Raw genomic sequence first — 25,629 nt, forward strand, 5'->3', positions numbered from 1 at the left:
TCCCGTTAACACCAACATGCTGGATCTTTTCAACTAAATCTAATCTTGCCATTTTCAAAGAACAGCTTATGGAGTGAGCAGCACACTTAGGAAAGTCCTTTGCAGGGAGGAGGGCTGCTTGGCTAACTTAATGAGAGGAGAATCCCATTTAAGACAGTCTGTGTTTCAGTGGATTTCAGAGTCTAATTTTCAGCCCAATGAAAGTTTCCACCAAGGGAGGCCGCACTATAGACTTGTTTACTGATTTGTTTGCTGGTTGTAAAACTCAGTATATAGAAAGTTCTGCTTCCTTATGGACATATATGGACCACTTTCAAAATGAGCCATGATTGGAGAACGAGCAATTCAACAAATAGAAATGATCTGTAACCATTTTATTTCTCCAAGGGTGGTAGGAGACTAGGGGCTAACATGGTCCCCAACTTTGACGTCTCTAATACCTTAAGAGCGAGCACATACGGTATTAATCTACTTCAGGGCTTTGAACAGAAGTCACTTAGCTTGATAACTTATTGATATAAACCTCCTGACCGAAAGCATGGTTCAAGGTCAGGTCGTGTACACAGAAGCATGGGTTGTAGTGTGCTTCAGGTTTTAGTACATAGCTTCACTAATGTATTACTGTGGGAGGGCAAGTATATGGCACAGTGGAGAGAGACCTGGGGTCTGAACAGGCTCTCAGGCTTTGGGGAGAATCATTTAAGCTGAGTCTTCAACTACCTTCCTTCCTCTGGAGGATAGTTTCTTTATGATTTTGAAAGGCAGAAGGGAAGGGGCACCTGGGTGGCTCAGTCATTTGAGTGCTCGGCTCTTGATTTTGGCTCAGGTCATGATCTCATGAGTTGTGAAGTCAGGCTCTGCTCACTGCTGTGTCTGCTAGAGGTTATCTCCCTCTGCCCTTCTCCTCACTCAAGCACATGCATGTGCTCTCTTTCTCTCTAAAATAAATCTTTAAAACACACACACACACACACACACACACACACAAAAACAGGTGAGTGTGGGTTGGTTCTCATGACTTCCTACCGTGCTAAAAGTTCTAGCAGCTCTTTGATTTGTCTTTTGATGAATGTCATTGATCATTGTTTTTCATCCCATTCATCTCTCCTACCCAGCAGCACTTAGAAGTATTAGAAGTTGCTGGGTTGTTTTTGTTTTTACTGAAGACTTGTTATGGTCCCTGTAGTTTTGAAAATCTCCCAGTCTCCAGCTTTATCTGCACCTTAGATTCTCTCACCTAAAGGCCTCCATTCTTCCCTTCCATGCCTGAAACTGGATTTATGGTTATTCTACCCTTGGGTTATTTCACTTGCTTGGGTCCTTGTTCACACCCATTAGAAGGAAGGGGATATGGTGGTACACGGTGGTGGTGATACAGTCTTACCCTAGGGTTATGAATTTTTTTTGAGATTTTATTATTCATCCATGAGAAAGACAGAGAGCCAGAGACATAGGCAGAGGGAGAAGCAGGCTCCATGCAGGGAGCCCGATGCAGGACTCAATCCCAGGACCCCGGGGTCACGCCCTGAGCCAAAGGCAGACTCTCAACTGCTGAGCCACCCAGGTGTCCCAAAAGCTATGAATTTGACAATTAAAGGGCTTGGATGTTAAAATTGGACCAGGAATTGCTTCCTTTAGGTTTTGTTTTACGGTTTATACTCATTTTACTCAGCGAGTCTTAAGGTGTAGCCAAATAATTTTGCTGAAATTCGTAGGCAGTTTTTGCTCATGAATGTTCATTAGAAGTGTAAGACCAGCACAAGTGGCCATAGGAGAGAGCTATTTTTGAATGTCCGGGTGTCAGCAGCTCAGGGTTTCTGTTACTGATCTGAGAGACGCATTGGAAGCCCCTGCAGAATCTTTGTTGTACAGGGAAGAAGACCCATTGGTCAGATGCAAGGAAAGTTTTTGCTGTATTTTGAGTATGGAGCTTCTCTGTCAATTCAGACGTTGGAACAAATTCATTTAACAATACTTGAAGAGTGTGTTGTGCTTATCCATGACTCATCAGTAGTTGTTGAAATAATTGTGTGATTCACATAGCCATGGCCTAGCACAGTGTGTTTGCATCTGAATCTCTGTAACAGCTGGTGAAATAAAGGGTGTAGGAAACCAAAGTTAACGACTTCTAGTCTTGGGAGACTGGGGCTCACTTGGCTGTGGATTCAGCAGTTCTTCCTCTCGATTCACTGGGGATTTGATTTTCTTTTTTTTCTTTCAAGTTTTTATTTAAATTCTATAAGTTACTATTTAGCGTAATATTGGTTTTAGGAGTGGAATTTAGTGATTCTTCAGTTCCATATAACACCCTGTGCTCATCACAACAAGCACCCTCCTTAGTGCCCATTGCTCATCTAGCCCATCCTGCGCCCACCTCCTTCCATCAACCCTGTTTGTTCTTTATTGTTAGGAGTCTCTTAAGGTTTGTTTCCCTCTTTTTTTTTTTTTTTTGTTCCACTTCACATATGTTCAGCTGTTTTGTTTCTTAAATTCCACATAAATAAAATCACATAATCACACGGTATTTGTCTTTCTGACTTATTTTGTTTAGCTCCATCCATGTCATTGCAAATAATTTTATTCTTTTTGATGGCTGAGTAATTTTCCTTTGGATGTTTTTGTGTGTGTGTGTGTGTATATATGCATATGCATTTATACCACATTTTCTTTATCCATTCATCAGTCATTGGACACTTGGGCCCTTTCCGTGGTTGGTGATTGTTGATAATGCTGCTATAAATGTCATGGTGCATGTGCACCATCCAAAAGGTTGGATCTATATTTTTGTATTCTTTGGGTAAATACCTAGTAGTGCAGTTGCTGGGTCATAGGGTAGCTCTATTTTTTTTTTTTTTTTTGAGACTCACTTGAGTGTTTAATTCAAACCTATATTTGTAGTTTCTAAAATGTTGATCCACAGACCACTTTCTTGTTACATGTGTGGGGTAGCTCTATTTTTAACTTCTTGAGGAACCCCTCCACACTGTTTTCCAGAGTGGCTGCACCAGCTTGCATTTTCACCAGCGGTGCAAGAGGGTTCTCCTTTCTCCATATCTTCACCAACATCTGTTGTGTCCTGTGGTGTCATTTTAGCCATTCTGACAGGTGTGAGGTCATATCTCATTGTGGCTTTGATATATATTTCCCTGATAGTGATGTTAAGCATCTTCTCATGTGTCTGTTCGCCATCTGGATGTCATCTTTGGAAAAATATCTATTCATGTCTTCTGCCCATTTCTTAACTGGATTGTGTTTTGGGTATTGAGCTTGATAAGTTTGTTATAGATTTTTGGATACTAGCCCTTTATCAGATGTGTCCTTTGTAAATATCTCCTCCCATTCTATAGGCTGCTTTTTAGTTTTGTTGACTGTTTCCTTCACTGTGCAGAAGCTTTTTAGCTCGAAGAGGTCCCAATAGTTCATGTTTGCTTTTGTTTCCCTTGCCTTCATAGATGTGTCCCGTAAGAAGTTACTGTGCCCGAGATCAAAGAGGTTGCTGCCTGTGTTTTCTAGGATTCTGATGGTTTCCTGTCTCACATTTAGGTCTTTTGGCCATTTTGAGTGTATCTTTGTGTCTGGTGTAAGAGAATGGTCCAGTTTCATTCTTGTGCACATGGCTGCCCAATTTTCCCAACACCATTTGTTGAAGAAACTCTTTTCCATTGGATATTCTTTCCTGCTTTGTTGACAATTAGTTGACCATATAGGTGTTCTTGTTTTCTTTTTTCTTTTTTTTCTTTTCTTCTTAAAGATTTCATGAGAGAGACAGGCAGAGACACAGGCTAGAGGGAGGAGCAGGCTCCATTCAGGGAGCCTGATGTGGGACTCGATCCTGGGACTCTAGGATTGTGCCCTGAGCTAAAGGCAGACACTCAACCTCTGAGCCACCCAGGCGTCCCTAGGTTTTCTTTCTTGATGTGGCTTGCATCAGGGACCCTCCAACTTGATGGTCTGAGTGGGTGGGAGGAATCCTGTCAAAGTTCAAAGTGTTAGGTGCAGACCATCATCCTTATCCTGAGAGCTGCTGCAGAGTCTTGCCAACACTGGAGGAGGGAAGGAGGAAACACAAGGACAGCCAATGATGGGTCACTGTCCCAACCCCTTTTGAATTCACCAAAGCTAGATTTGACCATAAATGGAGATTCACAGTGAAGAAAAAGGTTAGGGGTGCCTGGGTGGCTCAGTTAAGTGTCTGACTCTTGGTTTCAGCTCAGGCCATGATCTCAGGGTCATGAAATTGGGCCCTGAATCAGGTTCCATCCACTCTCAGCACGGAGCCTGCTTAGGATTCTCTATCCCTGTCCTTCTGCCCCTTGTGCATGCTCTCGCTCTCTCCCACTCACTCTCTTGCTCTCTATCTCTCAAATAAGTAAAATCTTAAAAAAAAAAAATTAAATCCTATGAAGCCTCACATTCATGAGTTCCAGCCTCTGCACAAGAACCCATATTTCCCTATAAGAGAGGAGACTAATCTCCACTGCTTCTTTATTTCTAGATCCTCCCAGCCCAACATCCAGAATGCCCACTCTTTCCGTTTTACCTGCCTCAGCCTCAGCTCCTGCATTAAAATTGCATCTGCAGACATTTGTATGGTATCAGTTATTCAATAGGTTCCTTGCTGAAGGAACACTGAGAAATGTGAGAACATTCCCTGACTCTGACAGAACACACAATGTGATGGGAGAGAGGAGACCTAGTAGGCCAAAACACCTGTAACTACAGGAAGTGTGACTAAAAATCATGCCATGGGGTCATTAGAATTGAGTTTGGAGCCTTGACAGTCACAGGTGGTCCAAGAAAACTGTAGAATTTAAGCTGGATGTTGATAAATTTGTAGGCTACATAGTGAGCAGAAGGCATCTGGGTGGCTGGAATGAGAGGGATCGTTACCTCAGAAGTGGGTGTCAAGGACAGGATCACAGAACCACAGTGACCTACTGCTTCACTCCCGTTGGGAGGTCTAATCACAAGGACATAATGACAAGTGTTGGTGAGGATGTAGAGAAATTAGAAATCTTCATAGGCTGCCCAGTGGGAATGTGAAATGTGTGGCTGTTTTAGAAAATGCTTTGGCAGTTTCTCGGTGGGTTGAGCACAGTTAATGCATGACTCAGCACTTCCACTCTTAGACACATACCCGAGAGAAATGACGAGCTATTCATGGAGAAGCTTAAATACAGACATCATAATAGCATCACTTCTCATGGCCAAAAGGTGAAACTAACTATCCATCAGCTGATGAATGGATGAATGAAATGTGGTATATCTGTAGAGTGTTATTTGGCCTTGATAGGAACAGAGTCCTGACACCGGCTTACCACATGAATGAACCTTGCAAATCCACTGAGTGAAAGAAGCCAGACACAAGACCACAGATGTGTGTCTGTTTACATGAATGTCCAAAACAAGCAAACCTAGAAAGGGCAGGTTATTATTTGTCTAGGCCTTGAGGTTAGAGGTGAAATGGGTAGTGATTGCTTATGGGTTTTTTGGGCGAGGGAAGAGAAGAGATGAAAATGTTCTAAAATTGATTGTGGTGATGGATGTACAAGAAAACAAATTTACTTAAAACACTTTGCATTGTATACTTCAAAATAGTGAATTGTGTGTTCTGGGAATTAGATCTCAAAGGATTAAAGACAGGAGGTCAGCACCCAGAGGAGTTTAACCTACATAGTGAGTGGGTCTAGAGGAGGCAATGGACTGGACAGTTTGGGGCCAGACTGGAGGCCTGTGAAGGCTGGGGTCAACTTTGGGAAAACAGCATGCATGGTATTAACAGAGCGATAAAAATGATCAAACAAGTTTGGGAAATGCTGCATTAATCCAGTGCAAGATGACTTTACATGGAACTGCTCAGAGCAGTGAGGTTGACATGTATTCTGAGTCTCCAGGGTGGGGATGCATTAGGCTGGGTTCACAAATCCTACGTAGAGTAGAACGACACTGTTTGCAGGAATTATCTCAAGGGACTGATGACACTCTTTGGGAAATGCTCTCCTGGAGCACGGAGACATTTCAGAGCTTACTAGAAAAGAAAGTAGAATGTGAAGAACGTTGAACATTTTCCCCTACTGGGTCCTGTTTCATAATCTCTTCTTTATCCATGTTTCCGAGGCTGGGAATATCTCCTGAGTGCTTAGGTTCTTGTGGATGTAACTTGTCTGTTGTAAGTGACCTCTATAAAATGAGTGACAGGGAATTACTTACTGAGAGCGAGACGCTGTGGCACAGTGTGATGATGTATTCTTGCATCACCAGCATTTGCTGGTGATACAATTGGTGTTGAAGGAAGAATAGAAAGAATCAACATATTAATGCATTTTTCCAAGTGAGATCAGTAAATCCCCACCATGTGGGTGAGGATGGAGACTTGAGGATGTTGACTAACCCTCCAAGGTCATGGAAATGGTAAACAGATGAAGCCAGAAGCCAGGCTTGGTCAGTTTGCCCTGAAGCCCCCTGCCGTAGCTGAGAAGCCTGCCTTCCTCCTCTGACAGTGCCTCCTGACTAGTGCAGATGGTTTTCCAGAACAGAGCAGACTCTGGTCCTCAGGACACCGTGAAAGCCACAGGGTAGACCTTTCCCTTCATGGCTCAAAAATGTTTAAGGTCCCAAGTGAGACTGGACATGCAGTCTCCTTGCTTTGGTGGTGGAGTTGGGACATCTTACTGGGCTAGCCAGGTCCGATCCCTTTATTTTGAGTTGTTCATGTCATTTTTCTGAAAGAGTGGAAACACTGCACATTAAATTTTATTTGCTCAGGTAGCCGAGGTAATTGAGCACATGCATTTCCATCTGGCTCTGCTGTGTTGCAAAACTGTGACTAATAGTGAAAGATAGGACGACTGTTACCTGGGATCAGGATGGGGGGAGCACAGGCGGGCCCACCCATGGCAGGGGGAGAGTGAAACACTCTCGTGGGTGGGAGCCTTCCCTGAGATGGGGAGGAACTCCTTGGGAGCAGCAAGCCTGTGTTCAGGGGGGAGAAGGAATCTAATTTATAAATCTTGCTCGGGTCCAAAGAGGGTATCTTGGTAGATTTGTGTTCCTAGAAGTATGAAGTGTTTGTAGAGAATTTGAAGGCGTTTTAGGGCATCAGTGTGGAAATGAGAATCCATAATTAAAAAGCCCCTCCCCCGCCTCTCGAGGACACTTAGTAGCCTTTCAGGTAAGGAGGAGGAAGAGAGTTAAAGGGATAATGATAGGATTACCCTAGCGTCCAGACAAGAACAGAGCCACAGGAGAATTCAAAGCTGAGTGTGAGTCCCTTCACAGAGTACCTGCAGGCAACCGTATGGTACCTTCAGGGCCGAGCAAGTGATGGCCTTTCCATGTGGTCGCAAGAGTCCTTTCGGGCTGCTTCTTGCAGAGTCATGTTTGAAATGAGGATTGCAGAAGTTTATGGGTGGTTGCCAGTCTTTCTAGAGGAAGTAGACCTTTTCAGTGGCATTGTTTCAACTTCTTGATTCTCATGCACAGGGAACCGAAGACTTTCAGTGTTGCCTTGAGACTGAAATTGGGCTCTGGGTGCTAAGAGCAGCCCTTTGTGTTAGAAGGTGGACACTGATGCCCTTTGGCGATGCCATTTGGAAGCTGAAGCATCGGGAAGTACACAATCCTGCAGGAAGCAAACAATTATGTGATGGTTTAATAGGCCGTTGAGTGCCAGCCTGCCAGGTACCGCTGCCTGTGTGGTGCAGGCCGACAACAGAAACAGATCATAACCGCATATGGTCATGGTTTTCCTTACTGACCAGAGTGCATGTTCAGAGAAGATGGAGGAGTCTAGTGTCTGGGGCAGCATCTGAAGTCAGTATCTGTAAACTAGTTCTGGATCCATGGAGGAAGAGTGGTCCCCTTGCCACTGGCTGTGTGTCATGAAGGAAAGAAGACACGAGAAAGTGGCTGGCTCACTGCTGCCCATTCCCATCCTGGACACATGATTGAGAGTGCATGACTGCTGTCCTGCATCAGTGTCCTTTTTCTTTTCTTTTTAAAAAATATTTATTTATTCATGAGAGACAGAGGCAGAGATACAGAGAGAGGGAGGAGAAGTAGGCTCCATGTAAGGAGCCCGATGTGGGATTCGATTCTGGGACTCCAGGATCACACCCTGGGCTGAAGGCAGGCACTAAACTGCTGAGCCACCCAAGCATCCCCAGTGTCCTTTTCCTACACTGAGTTAGAGTACTGGGGTTTTTGTTCTTTGTTTTTTTCTAGATTTTTCTTTGATTACATCAGCAATAAGTATATAGCAATGGACGTTGCTTTGGCTTAAAACCTCAGGAAGAAAAAAAAAAAAAAACCTCAGGGAGACCCTTTACCATGGAAAGAGGTAGAACGGAGTCCTAGTATCTGACTGGGTGGAGTCCTGTCCCATGTGGTGGAATAAGCACAGGTTCCTATAAGCAGCTCTGTATCAGGATCCTGCAGGGAACCACTGCCCCCCCACCCCCCTGCCTCCCCTTACCCTGAGTCAGAATCTCAAAGGTAGAACAAAATTATCCTTTTAGAAAAAAAAATTTTTTCAAAGCCTTTTTTTTTTTTAAAGTTATTCAGAAAGGAACAAAATCTTTGCACTGGTGTTTAGGAAACTTGTGAAATAGAGGAATATCCAGTCTGTGGGATTCAAACTGGTGCTCACAAGGGTCTGTCATAAGGGTTTACAATCTCTCCACTTGTTAAGTCCCGCTTGGTTGCTCTTGACATCTCAGCATGAATTAAGGATCTGAAAGTGGGTTTCGATCAAGGAAAGAAGATACAGAATTTGAAAGCCTGTTAGAGGACAGAGGACCAGAGGACCCTCCAGCTGCAGTGAATATCGGGCCTCTTCTGCGTGGCTGCTTGTGAGAACCCTGCGGGAAGGCCCAGGACTCGCCCGCAGAGCCTGAGTTATCAGTAACGCTCAGATGCTAATATTCATGAAACACTTCCAGGTGCTTGTCCATGTGGAGCAGCATCAAGAATGGCACTGAAACCCCCTACCTGGTGTGTCAGCAGCAGAGTCACAGGAAGACTGCTGTGGAAAGCCTGCAGGCGAGGTGGCAGGCCCAAGGGCAAGCTCTGTGGGCACATCCTTTAGAGCTGCAGTGGACAGGCTTAAAGCAGATGCTTCCTGAGCCTGCCTGGCCCCAGCCCTCATTCACAGATCAATGAGATTGGAAGTCAGGGGAGTGGCTCTGATAGCCAAAAAATGACAAATTATTCAGGTTCTCTGTATTCCCAAAAATAGAGAATAAAACGCTTCATGATCCATGACCTTTTAAAAAGATGTCCTTTTGTTTGTTAGGGAATTAACTTTCATACTTAGAATTATGAGATGTCCTTTCAGAAAGTGTCTTGCACCAAGAGAGAGTAGGGGTGGGACCCTTGGGATGACTCTGATAAGCCACCTCTACCAGCCGGGAGTAGTTGCTCCTCTAACTTCCTCGCTGACATGATGGAGGACATATTCCTATAGATGCATGAACATTTAGAATCTAGCTGCGTTGGTTTGAACATATAGAACCAACCTCCAGTCCAGATGTTAGGGGTCAGTATGTCCCCACTCCAGGTGTCCTTCCCTACTGGGTCGCAGGGCTCTAGGAGCTTTGTTCATTTGTCACTGTACATATTGATCGGTTGTAATTACCTGATGTATCGGAGCTCTAGCGCAGCAATCCAAAGTAGAGATTTTTCTTCTTTTTGTGTGAGGTTGTCATTGCCACAACTTGATTCGTTTTATTTCCCAATTTGTAGAGCCCCTTAAATTTTATTTTGCAGAGTATGTGTTTATTAAATGCACAGGATGACTAAGGCTTTCCTTTTTTGACATTGGAGGTCAAATCTATCGGGGGTTCTTTTTTCAGCATCTCTAGAGTTGTGACACCCAGTCTGAGCCAGAAACTTCTTGTCCCTTCGGGAGGCAGCCATTCTGCAGTTGGAAACTTGTAGAGGTGGGTGGGCGTCTGTCTGCCATCAGGCCCACCTTGGAGCTCCTCTCCTGGAGCAGCTGCCAGAGCAGCCTGCTTGGGGAATGCCCACTTAGTCCTCCCAGCTAACTCTCCTGGTCTGGCCAGCGTTCCCCATGCAGCAGTTCCTCATTCTGATGGCCTTCTGAATATGTTCTAGGCTTAGAATGTAGCCCCATGAACTGTGGCATCTGTTAGGGAGTTAGCTGGGAGTGTAGACCTTGACCAACCAGGGGAGGAGGCCATGGCTGTCTCCTGAGACATAAATCTTTGGGTACTGCATTGATAGATGTTTGCTAATAGATTCTTTTTTTTTTTAAATTTTTATTTATTTATGATAGTCACAGAGAGAGAGAGAGAGAGAGAGAGAGAGAGAGAGAGGGGCAGAGACACAGGCAGAGGGAGAAGCAGGCTCCATGCACTGGGAGCCCGATGTGGGATTCGATCCTGGGTCTCCAGGATTGCGCCCTGGGCCAAAGGCAGGCGCCAAACCGCTGCGCCACCCAGGGATCCTAGATTCTTGTGGTAATGGTGGATGATGTGTCAACCAAAATACTGAAGTGTTTCTCCCCTGTGCTAGGGTCACAGATGATCACGGTTTGGTGTGATGCCACTGGAGGTGTGTTTTAGGCCCCATCCAGGTCACAGAGCTAAGTGGTAGTGTCTGTGCCTGGCTTCCAGCTTTTCCTTCTTTGTAAGTTGGGCTGCTGACGCAGTTGTTAGTTCTTCGGACTAACCAAAGATGTTTTTATTGCTATGGAAGTCAGTTACCAAAATGACTTTTCACAAGGCATCATGGGGTTTCTCATTTGAGGATCTTTGAGCATAGCTGGTTTACCCCCAAAGTCCTCTAGGAGACGTTTTGAAACACTGAGAAGCAGCAAGTGAATTCTGCTTCCCGTTGGCCCTCAGCCCCATCCTGTGGGTGAGCAGCGTCGGTGGTTGCTTGCTCCAGTGATATTAGTGGTGCTGTCGGTGTTGAACCAAGGATGCTGGAGCTGAATTTGGACTTCCCCCTTGAGGCTTGGCCTCCTCTTCAGGTTGGTCCATTGGGTCCCCTAAGCCGGGAGGTGGGGGGGTGTATAAAAGGCCCAAATTGGGAATAAGACCACATGGTTCCCTTGCTTCCTTTGTGCCCTTTCCCCAGTCTGCCTCTCCTGCTTCCCCTCAACAGGTGGGACTTCCTTCACCTCATATCCTGACTTCTTTCTGTCCGTGGTTTATGGTGAAGCTCGTGTCCACACTCCTCAGACCTGGCTCTTGATTTCTGTTGGAAACTTAACCATAAAAAATCTCTTTCCCCAAACTAGCAGGCAGGATTTGAAGACCGATGCCATGCTAGGAACTCAGAAATCTTATTTTGACGGTCAAAACTTGGACTTCAGCCCTTTGTCTTTACCTTTACTATAAAAATCCTAATCCTCCTGAGACAAATTAATGCTTTGAGTTGGAGAATAATGTTTAAGAGAAATGTAAAAAGGCACATTTTCTGTATCTCAAAAATATGTCCCTACTTTGATATGCATGATGGGAACAAGGAGTATTTCTTGAGATCATCAGGGATGTGCAGGTATTACTCATCACTGTAGTACTGACTAAACAGGTTTGGCAGTGAAACCACAGGGAGCTGTCAGCCTGGACCCCTGATTCCAAACGTTGTGCTTTTGATGACTTCGGCTTACTGTCTCCCTAGAATAGATGACCCCTATGGTTCTGGCTTCAGAAACCATGTGGGAGGAGGTTGTATGCTGAGACCAGGGAAGGTAGAAGGGAGAAGAAAATGAGCTTATTTGCGAACTTTTCACAATCCCCACCCCAGCCTCCCCTGACATCTAAGTCGAGCTGTCAGGCTGAGTGGATGGAGTAGAGAAGGGGTTGACCTATAGATGGGAATGGCTGATGTCCTCTTGGGAGAGACAGCTGGGGAGGAGGAAAGTTTGCAAATCAAACCCTGTGTAAATTTAGCATTTAAGATCCGGTAGAAGAAGAAGAACCGGGAAGGTGGTGGGAGTCATGCATCCTTTCTGAGGCAGGTGGAATGTGAGATCCGTGTTGGACCAGGGGTCCTAAGCGGGGGGGGTGAGGGGAGAATGTAGCAGCATGGAGCAGCCTGCAGTGCTCAAGGCAGGCCTGGGCATCTAAGGACGGCCTCCCAGTGCTCCACCTCAGATGCCCAGAATGATGATCTTTCATCTTTGTAACTCTCACATTTATGCCATTCTTCAGTTTCTAGGCTTTTTTTTTTTTTTTTTTTTGGTCTCTCTTATGTCGTGGCTCCCCGCTAGGAAAATATGTATGAAGGGCAGGCTTGCTGGTTTCCCCTGCTGAGCCCTGAGGCCTCGAGCAGCGTGGCCACCACCCTTACATGTCCCAGGTGGTGCTGGAACCAGTCCTGCTCGCCCATCGCAGGGCCTTGCAGCTCTTCTGTGCCTTTGTCCCCCGGCCTGATGCAGAGCCGGGCCTCCAGCTGCCCTCCCACTGGGCTGTGAGCTCGCGTGCATTAATGTGCTCCATCCAATGGGAAGTGGTCATGGCTGCTGCATAGCTGGGGCTCTGCAGAGAGGCCGTCTGAGCTGCCGCACTGGATGTCGGGGTGCAGCTTGGATGGTCATGGAACAGGTGAGCATCTGACCATGCTCCATCCCCATGTGCATCTGTGACGTGCAGAGCCAGGGCGGTGTTGGCAGAAACAGCCTTTGCCTTTCCCTCTTCTTAGCACGTCTCTCGTGCCTGGTGTACCCCATCTGTATGTAGCTTGGAGCTTCTGGGTGGGCATAAGAGGGGAGCTACGGGAATGCCCCGGGGGTCGGTTTCTGCCCTTGAGATGACGACAATCCTTTAAATTCTCCAAGTAGACAGGTGTTTGTGCAATATTAACTAGATGCTGCCTAAAGAATCTTCTGCCTAAAATACTCATCTCCCTGGCCTATCCATTTATTTAAAGTATTCTCTTTCAGGGTGCCTGGGAAGCTCCGTGGGTTAAGCGTCTGCCTTCAGCTCAGGCCATGTTCCCAGGGTCCTTGGATCAAGCCCTGTGTTGGGCACTCTGCTCCCTGGGGAGCCTGCTTCTCCCTCTCCCTGATGCTCCCCCTGCTTGTGCGCATGCCTGTTTTCTCTCTCTGTCAACACTTTTAAAAAAGATTTTATTTATCTTCTCAGCTGAGTCAGAATAAGAGCACATCCTATAGGTCACAACTTGCAGATGCGTTGCGGAGCTCCGATTCCCATCCCGCTGCCTGAGTTCAGGGTCATGGTGTTCATGTGGCTCCCAGCTGTGGCCTCTGAATTGATCTTGGTTCTTGACCACATTTCTTCCATTCCCCAGTCCATCCTCTGTGTGGCCAGGGAGGAGGTGGTGTCTGTATTTGCTTTAGGGTAAAGGGTCTCCAGATGTTAAAATGCGGGCTGGAGGAGGCAGTTTGGAGGTGGCAGGGGGCACAGTACGGGAAGGAGCAAGGTGATAATGGGCGGAGGTGAGTCTGGCTGTGCAGCTGGGGGCTGGAGCCCGCCCCCTAGGTGTCTAAGTTTCCCTCCCAGAGAAGGCAGATATTCCTGTTAGAGAAGGGGAGGAAGGGAGCTGGGTTGCTGGTGAAGCCGGAAGATAGGCAGGGTACAGTGGTAGGAGGTTGAACTGTTCCAGGCCTTTCCCTCAATGGTAAAGATTTCTATCTTGGCACACGGCAGGTGGTGATATGTTGGGTGAACAGCATGGATTCCCAAGTGTCTCTCATAATGAAGGTGTGCCCCAGAGAATTGCTGGGATGGGAATAAGTCACCCAAGTTTAGGGTGAAGACCACATGAATGCAAGGTGTGCTGGGAGCGACTGCAGTGTTGCTGCGGAGGCAGATGGCTGGCCGGCTGATGGACCTTGTCTCTCATGGGACAGTGATGGAGACCATGGCCAGGGTGCTGTGGCTTTTTCCTCAGGAGCCTGTGGCAGGTGAACTTGGGAGCTGGAGTGGTGAAGACAGTCTATCATCAGTGTGAGATCGTTGTGGACCTGGCTCCTCTGCCCTGGTCGGTGGCCAGAACCTGTGTCTCCCCCAGATTCCCTGGTACCTGTCACAGGTGTGGTGAGGATGGAAGACAGAGAGTCTAACATTGACAGCTGCAAGGATCCCGAGATGGCTTTGGTCCAACACCTTTATTTTGGAGTGCCGAGGGGAAGCAGGGACTGGCTGGGCCCTGCCCTGAATGTGTCCAGTGCCCGTCCTAACCATCAGCAGAAAGCCAGCCCCCTGAGCCCCATTCAGACCCCCTAGTTCTACTCAGAGATTATCTTGATGCAAACTGACAAAGACCTCAGGCCCTAACATCCTTGTCCCTTAGCCAACATGGACATCACATGGGGTGAAGTAGCTTGTGAGACATTCTTCAAAGGAATGGCCGGGCGCTTGGGTTGTTCAGTCATTTTAGCATCTGCCTTTGACTCAAGTCATGATCTCAGGTTCCTGGGATCGAGTCCCACATCGGGCTCCCTGCTCAAGGGGGAGCCTGCTTCTCCTCCTGTCTCTGCTCTTCCTGCTTGTGCTCTCTCTCTGTCAAATAAAATCTGTTTAAAAAAATAATTTTTTAGAGCAGTTTCGGATTCACAGCAAAACCAAGAAGATGGTGCAGAGATTTCCTGTATGCCCCTTCCCCACCTGCCTGCATCTCTTTCCTCATTATCTACATTCCCCACCAGAGTGGTCTGTTACAATGGATGAACCTACAGACACATAATAATCACCCCAAATGCATAGTTCATGTTAGGGTTCATGCTTGATCCTGTACATCCTGTGGACAGATGTAGATAATGAATGGCCTATACCCCTCATTATGGTCCCTAACAGTAGTTTCACTGCCTGAAAGCCCTCTGTGCCCTGCCTGTTTACACTTCCCCGCTCCCAGCCCCTCACAACCACTGATCATCTTGATGGTTTCCAAAGCTTTGACTCCTCCAAGATGTCACATATTTGAAATTATACAGGACTGTAGCCTTTTGCACATTTGCTCCTCTGATTTAGTAGTAGGCATTTAAATTTCCTCTGTGTCTTTTCATGGCTTGCTGGCTCACTTGCTTTTAGAGCTGACTAGTATTGTGTGGAGGTGCCACAGTCTGTCCGTCCCTGTGCCAAAGGACATCTTGTTCACTCCCAGGTTTGGCAGCTATGAATAAAGCTGCTAATAAACACCTATCTGCATGTTTGTGTGTGACTTTGTTTTCAGCACCTTTTAGAAGAAGCAGGTCTTTACAGCTTAAGGAAAGAGTAGGGGGATGCCTGGGTAGCTCAGTGGTTGAGCATCTGCCTTTGGCCCAGAGTATGATCCTGAAGTCCCAGGATCAAGTCCCATATCAGGCTTACTGCATGGAGTCTGCTTCTTCCTCTGCCTATATCTCTGCCTCTCGTTCTTTCTCTCTGGGTCTCTCATGAATAAAATAAAATCTTAAAAAAGTAGGAAGGATGTCATCATGCAAAAGGATGTGAGTGGTTAGGGAAAGCACACTCTTCACACAGCCCATTTGAACTCTGATTTGAGATCAGATGCAAGAACCACAAACCAAAGAATTGCCTGAATAGTCCTGTTGAAATCCCCAAATTGCATTCTCTGTTAAGGTGTGGTTGGATTTTTCAAAATCTCTCTAAGCAAGTAAAATGTAATGTTTAGTATTTCTAGGAATTGGGAAAGTCAAATGCGTTTGTTTACTGGGAAGGAGTATGACAAGTTAAACATTTGATAAACGTGAAATAAAAGGAGGGGTATTTAGTTTGTCTGATAAAACACCTTAGAGTTAGGGGATTTCTATTCTAGCCTGGCTGCTTTAAAAAGTCACCAAATATAGCTTGATGGGAATTTTTCCTGAACCAGTAGGCCAGGTCTCATCTTTTGACGGAACAGATTTTGATAGGCTCTGATAGTCCCTTTTACTTCAAGCTTCACAAAGCTGTTTATAACCCAAGAGACATTAAAACATGTCCACACAAAGCCCCACATGTGAATATTGGTATTTACTCATAATGGCCAAAAAGTGGCAACAAACACCAATGTCTATCAACTGAAAAATGGATAAACAAAAGTGGTGTGTCCCACAAAGGAAATCCTCTGCTGTTCAGCCACAGAATGGAAACGAGTATGTGAGTGTACCACAGTGTGGGTAAATCTCGGAAATGTTACGCTGAAAGCAGAGTGAGGAGAGCCTGGGATTGCATCTGGACGAAAGGCCAGAATTAGGGCATATAGAGAGAGCCAGAGTAGACTAGCAAGTGTGTGAGGTGCAAGGGGTAGAGAGTGGGCCCGGGGCTGCTTCCTGAGGTTTTGACAGTGTTCTGACATTGATTTGGGTGATGGTTGCACAACTCTGCACATACTGAACACCACTGTACATGCTAAGTGGGTGAATGGTATTTACCTCTCTTCCCTAGCATATTTAGAGGAGCTATTTTAGAGAAGGTGGACAGGAACTACATTTCCTGGATGGTATCATTTGATCCTAGACTTGATAAAATAAGGTTGAGACAGGTGAGATGTGGGTAGGCAGGCAGGTGTGAACAATTTGCTGTAAAGAATCACATTCCTCAAGATTTGTTTCAGTAGGTATGTGTTACCTTGAGAATTCAGTACCTCACAAGCCAGCCAGTTTGTCTGTTTTATTATTTAAAAGGTTTTTCCAAATCCTAAGCTAATCTTTAAGCTTTATTAAATCACAAGTGAGGATTTGAAAAGATCCATATCTTGGTGGCATGGACAGTCCAAGACAGCAAGGAAATGAAGCGAAAAGAGAATGGGATTAAAGAAAGAACATCTGGGGTGCCTGGGTAGCTTAGTTGGTTAAGCATCCAACTCTTGGATTTGGCTCCGGGCATGGCCTCGAGGTCTGGGATCGAACCTTGAGTTGGGCTCTGCACGTGCAGGGGTGGCTTGTGAGCTGCCACCAGAGGTCTCTGAGAGATGAACTAAGACTGTGATTTCTGTATCCTTGAGGAAGAGAACTGGCAACTCCCAGGAAGTCTGTCTTCCCTTGCCCTGGGCACAGAGAATACTTTTTGCGTTTATTTTTTTTATTGGAGTTCAATTTGCCAACATACAGTATAACACCCAGTGTTCATCCTGTCAAGTGCCCCCCTCAGTGCCCATCACCCAGTCACCCCATCTCCCCACCCACCTCTCCTTCCATTACCCCTTGTTCACTTCCCAGAGTTAGGAGTTTCTCATGTTCTGTCTCCCTCTCTATTTCCCACTCATTTTTTCTCCTTTCCCCTTTATTCCCTTTCACTATTTTTTATATTCCCCATATGGGTGAATATAAGCTATAGTGAATATAATACTTAAGTAAGTCCGATTGACTTACTTCACTCAGCATAATACCCTCCAGTTCCACGTCAAAGCAAATGGTAGGTATGCATCCTTTCTGATGGCTGATGACTATTCCATTGTACATATAGACCACATCTTCTTGATCCATTTATCTGTCGATGGACACCGAAGCTCCTTCAACAGTTTGGCTATTGTGGACATTGCTGCTATAAATATTGGGATGAATATTTTTACCTTAAGATCTAAAACTGGATTTTGGTAGGTGACTGTACTAAAAAACTACTTAACCCTTTGAGGTTTGACAACTGAGGAAGGACTTTAAGGGAAGGTCAAAAATGGTCCTAAAGATAAACAACAGGGACAAATTCTGGCCCAGAGAATATTTGAGGATTGCTTTCATTACATTGCCCAGCCGCCCCGCCCCCCGAGCTTCAGAACCCAAAATCTTCACAAAGGAGTGGTCAGCCATCTGCATTAAAACAGTCCCTGTGCTCATAAGGAGTAGTGGTTGGATTTTCTAGAAAAGGGGGGTTTTGTTACGACGGGAATTCTTTTTCTGCTCGAAGAAAATGTAGTTACAGAATTATATTTATATCTCCCAAATTGCTGTGCAAGGAAAGGCCAGGAAAAACTTCTCTAAGGCTTCTCTTTGGCTTTCTGGTCCCTGTTCCCAGAACCTGTTGCACAGCTAGTTCCCACCTCTGAACTGTTAGGGCCTAGTGTGGATGTGGAATACCGCCCTTGGGGTCTTTCCCCAGCTGTCTCCACCACCCCCTGGGTCTCCTTCCCCAGCCTGAGGCTGTCAGTCTTTTATAGATATTTTAGCACAAAGGCTGCCTTTTGTTTTTGGTGTTCTGGATGTCCCTCTCCTGGGTGTCAGCCTCTCACAGGAGCAACTTCATGTACATACTTAGCGACAAGCTCAAGATTTTTCCCGTGTAGGTGCAACCAAGAGTTGCCATGGGACTGGTGGGCAGCTGCGTGCCCTTTCTGTCCTTTCTCCTCCCCTCCTCAGTGCTGAGCAGTTTGTAGGCACTCAAGTAGGACTTCATACTGCTTCTGGGGCCCTTGTCCGTGTTGACCTCCCACCCACACCCAAAGGCACTGGGGCTGTGACCTGTGGGAGGTACTCAGTGCCACATTCTCTGCTGGGCTTGGCAGTGGAGGGGGAAGCAGCAGCACTGGGCTCTGTGAAGGGAACCCTGGCTTCAGATAAATCACCACACTTTGTACTGGTGGTTGTGGTGCAAAGTAAAGGGAGGAGTGTTCTCTGACTCCCCTCACATGGCCAGCAGAATGCTAAACACAACCTCCGGACGCAACCATGTAGTAGGCTAGAAACAGTATTGATCACTGTGAATTCTGATGATGCATGTTACTTAGGTCTTCTATTTTATTGCTAATCCTGGCTGCTTTTATCCGTGCTATATCAAAAGGTACTTGATGGGGGCAGGAAGGTTTCTGTTGATGAGTAGGAACTGTTAGAACCAGTTCCTTGCCCAGCCTGAGTGATAATAGGCCCTGTGGTCACTCAAGAAGCCAGTCTGTTTTTTCCTAAGGTTGCTTTTCCATGAGTTTAAGGCTTGGCATGAGTATGGTCTTGTCTAATGAAATAGTTCATCCATTTGCAAGTTTAAAATCTCAGGGCATGGGTGCAGGCAGGGAGGAGATCTTGGCCAATCTGAGAACCTCAAATACTGTGAAGAGGAGATAACACACACAGGTAGGATTTCACAGATGGTGCAAATCCAAGCCTATACCAGAGCCCTGTGTGTTGAGAGAAGGGAAGAGGAGCCCTGCAACTTAGTTTTGCTGGAGATGTTTCTGCCAGTCAGCAAGTTTTCCTGACAGCCTCATGAATGATTGATTGGCTTCCTATTAAGGTTTTTGTTTTTCCAGGCCATTAAAGGGAGTCCTTGTTTTAAGGACTCAGATGTGTTTAGAGACCCGATGGGTATAATTCATTTCAATCTCAGAATCCACAGACTTGGGACATTGTGCCAAAGAGATCCCTGAATGTAAGGGTGCCATTGATAAGTAGCCAGGGCTGCTGCTTAGCATGCATTTGCTCTGAGAGCAACAGTTAGATGAGTTATCCACCAAGCCACATGGCTGGTTGTGTTTTGACTTGGACATCTTCAGTGTGAAGCAGGTGTTCTCACAAGGCAGCCCCTTCTGTGGTTGGACACGTGGTGTGTTTGAGGGCCCTGCTCAGGAGCTCTGGGGGTGCGGACAGGGCTCTGCAACGTGGAGTGGCTTTCAGCAAATCACGTGATGTCTTTGCCCTGTTTCCTCCTTGGGAAAAGGAAAAGGGAGGGAGCACCTACTTCCAGCTGGCTTGGAGAGCAAGAATCCGAATGAGAGGCTGAGGAAAAGAAAGAATGAATTCTACTTGAAGGAAAGGCAACAGAAAGAGGCGCAAGGAGTGTGTGGCTCAGTGTGAGAGCGCCTGGGTGGCTCCAGCGGCCTTGAGGGGCTGAGATGTTGTTCTGTGGCATGAGGACAGCTTCCTGATGGCTTAGAGTCCTCACTATTTGCTCTGCCTTGGTGGTGGTTGAAGTTCAGGGGGCTGAGCTGATCTCCCCCACCCCAGGATATCTCAGAGTTTTTGCAGCTTGAACCCATTTCCTAATCCCCCACTTCGCACAACCCTGTGCATCCATGTCCATTGAAGGGGGTGTCCTGGGTGGGGGGCGGGGCTCGAGAGTACAGAGCATGGTGAGAATTCTACCTCAGACCCAGCTGCGTGGCTGTTCCCTGCAGCACCTGGAATCACGAGGAAAACCTTGGTCAAGTTGAGGCCCTTCCCTGTGCCACATTCTCTCTCCTGTTTCTTCTTGGGCCGCCTGAGTGAAGTAATGAAGCTGGGAAGCAGGAAGATGCGGGGTGGGAGGGTAGTGAGTGGTAGGGGCTGGAGAAAAGGATGGTGAATTGGAATGGACAGAGAAGGGGACACGTGAAGAGTCTGCTCTTCTGTAACCTGGGGTCCATTATGGAAATGGCTCAAGTGTTCCTGTTTGGGGTCCTGGGTACTTTGGAGACTCTGCTCTTTAGCCATACTGTATGACATCCCCAAACCCCTTAATGTTGAGAGCAGAACGCTGCCCTTTATTTTCCGAATCTGTGTTAAGAGCCCTGAATAGACACTTGCCGACCTAGCAACCCGTGCTGAAGGGGAAAAATCAGAAAGCTCTTACCCTTCCATCTATGACCAGAACATGGACGTTGACCTTCAGACTTCCTCGTGCTAACTTCACAGTTTAGCTACTGATTTCTCAATGGACTTTTGCCCTCAAGAGAGGCATCAATCCTCTACCCCATGTCAAATCCCCTACCTAGGATCCCTTGGAGCCTTCATCCTACTGGGGAAGCCTCTGATTTGGTCAGGTTTGTTATTTTTATGGAAAGATGGAGAAATCAAGTTGCAAATATTTTCATTGACTTGAGCTTCCCCTGTTCCCTCATCACATCATTTTCTTAGGAGCTTTGCACTTAAATTCCATTGTTGCTTAGGGTCTGGTGCATATGCAGATTCATACCTGCCCACTTCCCCTTCCTGTACTGGCCTCTGGGACTCACGAGCTTACTGGCCAGGATATGGAATCCTCTGAGATTCCTAGGACAGTTAGCTGCCTTGTGTTTTGGGTCTGTGGATTTGTGCCCGAGAGTGGTAGTTTCATTTTTTTAAAGCTATATAAGCAAAACTCTATGTAGGTTGGATGTTTATTTTATTTTATTTTTTTGGATGTTTATTTTTGTAATTAAATAACGCCTGTAGCAAAATGAGTCTAAGATGTCCATTGATAATCATAACCCTCAAGGTACATACATAATTTAAGTATAAATATGACCTCACTGACATGAGTGACCACAATTGGCAGTACCTTCCCATAGCCAGACTGAGTTCTCATTTCACCTATAGTGTCTGTTCATTCATCAGGAAATATTTATTGAATGACTGGGCACCAGATTCCAGTTTGTCCACAGTATGTCCTGGGGCCTTCAGTTCTCACCATCACCCAGTGCTGAGCACCTGTCCTGTCTCCCTGTCCCTACCCAGTCCTGCATGTCTCATACTTGAAGGGTAAAGAGACCATTTCTAGGCCAGGAGGCTGAGGTAGCTAGTGTTTTAGGCTGGAAAGGAGGGTGCACATAACCTAGGAGAGTGTCTGAATAGAGGCATGTTGGGCCCAGAGCGGTGGTGGAGGCCGGGTCAACATATGTGGTCTCTCTTGAGCCAACCCCTTATTCTATAGAGTAGACACCCCAAAATAACCAAGGCAGGTTCTGCTTTAGGTCCAGATGTTAGGGTTTCATGGCCAAGGAAGAGAATCCTGAAATGTCAAAGCAGCAGAGGGATGGAGAAGTCTCATCGAGTGACTCTCAGGGAGTGCAGACAAAGCATGGCCCAGGCCCTTGTGGTGAAGCACGTCTGAGAATTATTGCATTCCCAAGGGACACTATCGACCTACTGAGGGTGAGTGGATGCAAACTGTATGAGAGTGTCATTTAACTTCTGATAGGTTTCCATTGTGAGTCCTGGAAGTTTATGTATCAGCTTTATGGCTGAAGCTCTTTTCCAGTGGAGAAAATCTTGGCCCATCTCCTAGGGTCTCTGAAGTCTGCCCCCTAGACCACCTTCACCAATATGGATAATGGTCTTTCTGATTGGCCTTTGGGAAATAGAGGCTCTAATGAACCGTAAATATGGACTCCTTAAAAGTTGGTGTCATTAATGCTGTTTGCAGAGGCGTGGCTTTGCAACTAGGCTCAGGAAAAAACTTGGAAAAGAGGATTAGGTGTTCTTAACCTTTTTTGTACCACTTAATGCATGTAAATGTATCTAATACATATAATTATAGAGGAAACAGATCATCTTGATAGTTTCAGAATATTTTGGGGTTGTGATACAGTAGGTATGAAGGATTGTTTCCTAATGTTAGTGGCACATCTAATTACCATTTTCCAGTGATGCACGTAGAAACTTAGTACTGCAACACCGTAACTAAAGCTGCTGTTCTGCTCGTATCCCAAGGAAATGTCTAAGTTATTACAACTTAGTAAAACTGAAGGTATGGTTTTTGTTTCATCGAAGTTTATGGGTCTCTGAACCCTATGCAGGGGGCACCAGGTCAAGAAGCCCTGACGTAGGAGGAAGTATGAGACTGTTGATTTTTTTCTCCCACCACAGGTATTAGCAGGCACCAGCATGATCCTCATGTTTTTCTGACATCTGAGGCTGACAGGTCCACACCGTTACCTTAATTAACCGTGTGGGTGTCAACAGTGTGAATCCAGATAACAAAGAGCCTCTGCTTTGGTTTCCGGGTGACTTACCATAAGCCATTTGCCAAAGTCCTGGAATTAACTGTGAAGGGTGGTTAAGGACTCTGGTAAGCCTCTGAAAGCTAATCTCTGTTTTGAGTTCAGTGTTTCACTGAATCAGGCTAATATTGATGGCCGTAACTCTCCAGGGTGTTTGACTTGCTGCTGGTACCCGAACATACTTGTATCGTGACCCATTTAATTGAGCCATTGGGTCCATAGCAGCGATTCCTAGCCTCAGCAGGACTGATGTAGCACAAAGGAGAATCACATGTGGAATTAAAAAAACACCCAGGCCCCACTGCCGTAGACCGTGATGTGGTTGGTTTGGCGCAGGATCTAGCCAAGGTGGCTTCCTAAGTTCTGCAGGTGTTCCTGACATATGGCCAGGGTGAGTGAGCCCTTGCAGGTCCTTTGTGAAGTGTGGCCGAGGACTAGGACTTGCCTGTGGGGATCTGACTGTCCTCGACTTTGCCTCCTTTCTGGACACAGCCTGTGCCTTCCCACGCACTGCACGGCCCTGATGCCTCTGCCTAGAATGGTCCCTGGGAACAGATCAGGTGGGTCTGGAGCACTGAAGATGTTGACTGCACCCTTCAGGACACCATGTCTCATGCAAGGGTGCTAGCAGGGCCTAGACATTTGAACAGGTTTCTTAGAAATAGCATTCCAGGGGCACCCAGAGGCTCAGTGGATAAAACATCTGCCTTGGGCTCAGGTCATTGTCTCACAGTCCTGGAAAGGAGCCCTGTGTCAGGCTCCCTGCTCAGCAAGGATCTGTTGCTCCTGCTCCTCCCCCTGCTGGTCCTCTCTGTCTCCCTCAAATAAATGTTTAAGAAAAAATAGCATTCCAGCAGCAGTGAGGTCGGGAATGGATGGACTAGGCTGTACGATTAGCAGAACTGGCTGCGGTGCTTCGGAGGGATCCAGGAGAGAAGAACGTGAGGGGTGGCTCTGGGTCTCAGCTGAAGTGGAGGCGGTACAGCCACCTTGGCCTGATGGGGCAGAGGGGAGGGTGAGTCAGGGGCCACCCCTGGTCCTTGCTTGTTGCTGCATGGAATGCCCAGTGTCCCCTCCAGGAGCAGAGTGGGGAGCTGCGGAGCTCTGTTTGGATGTGCAGCCTCCACGTGTCCTTGTTCGGTGCATGTTTGTCTCGCAGGAGCAGAGTGCATGGGGAGCTGTGAGGGCACCTGGGGTCACACAGGAAGATGAGCTCCCCCCCGCAGGAGTAATGGGGGTGCGGAGACTGGCCTTCACTGTGCCCCACATCTGAAGATGATGGATAAAGCAACATCTATCAAGGAGACTGTCGAAGACTGCATACGCTGCTGGTAGCGTGGTGGAGAGCACGTGCCCCAAGGAGAAGGGGCTTGAGCCCGGGGTCCTGGCACGCCTGGCTTCAGGGACCAGCAGCTGGCAGAGGGCCTTGTCACTGAACTTACTAGGATGTGTTCCTTTACTGAGAAACCGTTTCCAGACTCAAATAAAATAGTTTGAAGAGAGATACTTACCTGGATTACAGGGTACGGCCTGTGCATATCCTCGTTCACTCCAGGCAAGGACCACATTTAACCCAAAGAGGCTTATGATGTAGAAAATCTCAGAAAACAGAAAATGCCTGCTTCTGGTGCACATGTGCCCCCAGAGCCCCAGGTTTCTAATGTTCGACATTAGTAGGTACTAGTTGTGGTTCACAGGGAGCATCTCACACAGCTCAGCCTTCCCTGCATCTGGGGTCCCAGCTCACAGGGGTGGCAGGAGGGCTCGGGATCATCTTCCAGCCCCTTGTTTTAAGAGCAAAGAAATAGGCACATTCCCACTTGCGTGGAGGAGCCCGCCATGTCCGCCGCCTCCCACACCTGCACATCCGCCAGCGAGGCCTGTGCGTGGCTAGGCTCCCTAGGCCCCTTCTGGGAGACTCCCGCTGGGCGGCCGCCCCTCTCAGGAGCGGCCAGCGGGTGGAAGGAAGGGATTGGTTTCGCTACTACCTGTATCAGGCTACGCCTCAGAGGTTTATAAATAGAACCTGGGACTGCTGTGAGCCGAGTGCAGGGAGGTGATATGCTGCCGCTGCCAGAAGGGTCGATTTCATCTTCTCAAGGAGGCACTTGGAACTCTAGCTGCTAACTACAAGCCAAGCAGTTTCCCTGAGCACTTCTGATGGCTTTCCTGGTGAGAGCTGGGCTGCCCCTGCACGCACCCTGACCTGGCAATGGGGGAGGAGGCCTGCTGCAGATGTGCCCAGCAGTGTGTGTCTGCCCCCTCCTTGTAGAAACCACGGGGACCTCTGGCCTATAGGACTCCTCCCACGTGCGTGTTCCTGCCAGGTGCCCGGGATGCGTGCCTCCCCCCATTGAGTTACAGCTCTTGCTATAAGGGGTCATAGAATGTCTTGCTTGGACCTTTTTGGGCCAGACCCTTGTCACAGCACCATGTTCTCTCCATATTGACCCCACCTTGGGAGGAAGCCTCTAACCATGGACTCAGAATAATTGTGTGGCTCTGTTTTTGTTTTTGTTTTTGTTTTAATATTTTATTTATTCATGAGAGAGGCAGAGACACAGGCAAAGGGAGAAGCAGACTCCCTGTGGGGCGTCTGATGTGGGACTTGATCCCAGGACCCTGGGGTCACGCCCTGAGCCAAAGGGAGATGCTCAACCACTGAGCCACCAGGTGCCCCTGTGTGGCTCTGTTTTGAGTCCAAATCTTTTTTTTTTTTTTTTAATTTTTTATTCATAGAGACACAGAGAGAGAGAGAGGCAGAGACACAGGCAGAGGGAGAAGCAGGCTCCATGCAGAGAGCCTGACATGGGACTCGATCCTGAGTCTCCAGGATCACGCCCTGGGCCACAGGCAGTGCTAAACTGCTGCACCACCAGGGCTGCCCAAGTCCAAATCTTCTTCATTGTAATTTTCTGTATCCTTCTTGCCTCATTGAACCTCCATTCAAGCCTCTCTGACCCCCGGCCTTACTCTCAGCTCCACACAGAACCCAGTTTTGCTGCCTCAGCCTGATTGTCATTGCCCTGACTTCTTCACTCTCGGGCTTTGATA

At 47.1% G+C, this 25,629-nt stretch overlaps 1 protein-coding gene across 1 annotated transcript in view; it reads left to right on the forward strand.

Annotated features, from left to right (window-relative positions):
* MYO5B (myosin VB) overlaps positions 1–25,629 on the forward strand; it is a 332,931-nt gene that overhangs the window by 165,831 nt on the left and 141,471 nt on the right. The window lies entirely within an intron of this gene.

This window comes from Canis lupus, chromosome 7 (assembly GCF_011100685.1).
Source record: "Canis lupus familiaris isolate Mischka breed German Shepherd chromosome 7, alternate assembly UU_Cfam_GSD_1.0, whole genome shotgun sequence".
In the NCBI taxonomy this organism is placed as follows: Eukaryota; Metazoa; Chordata; class Mammalia; order Carnivora; family Canidae; genus Canis; species Canis lupus.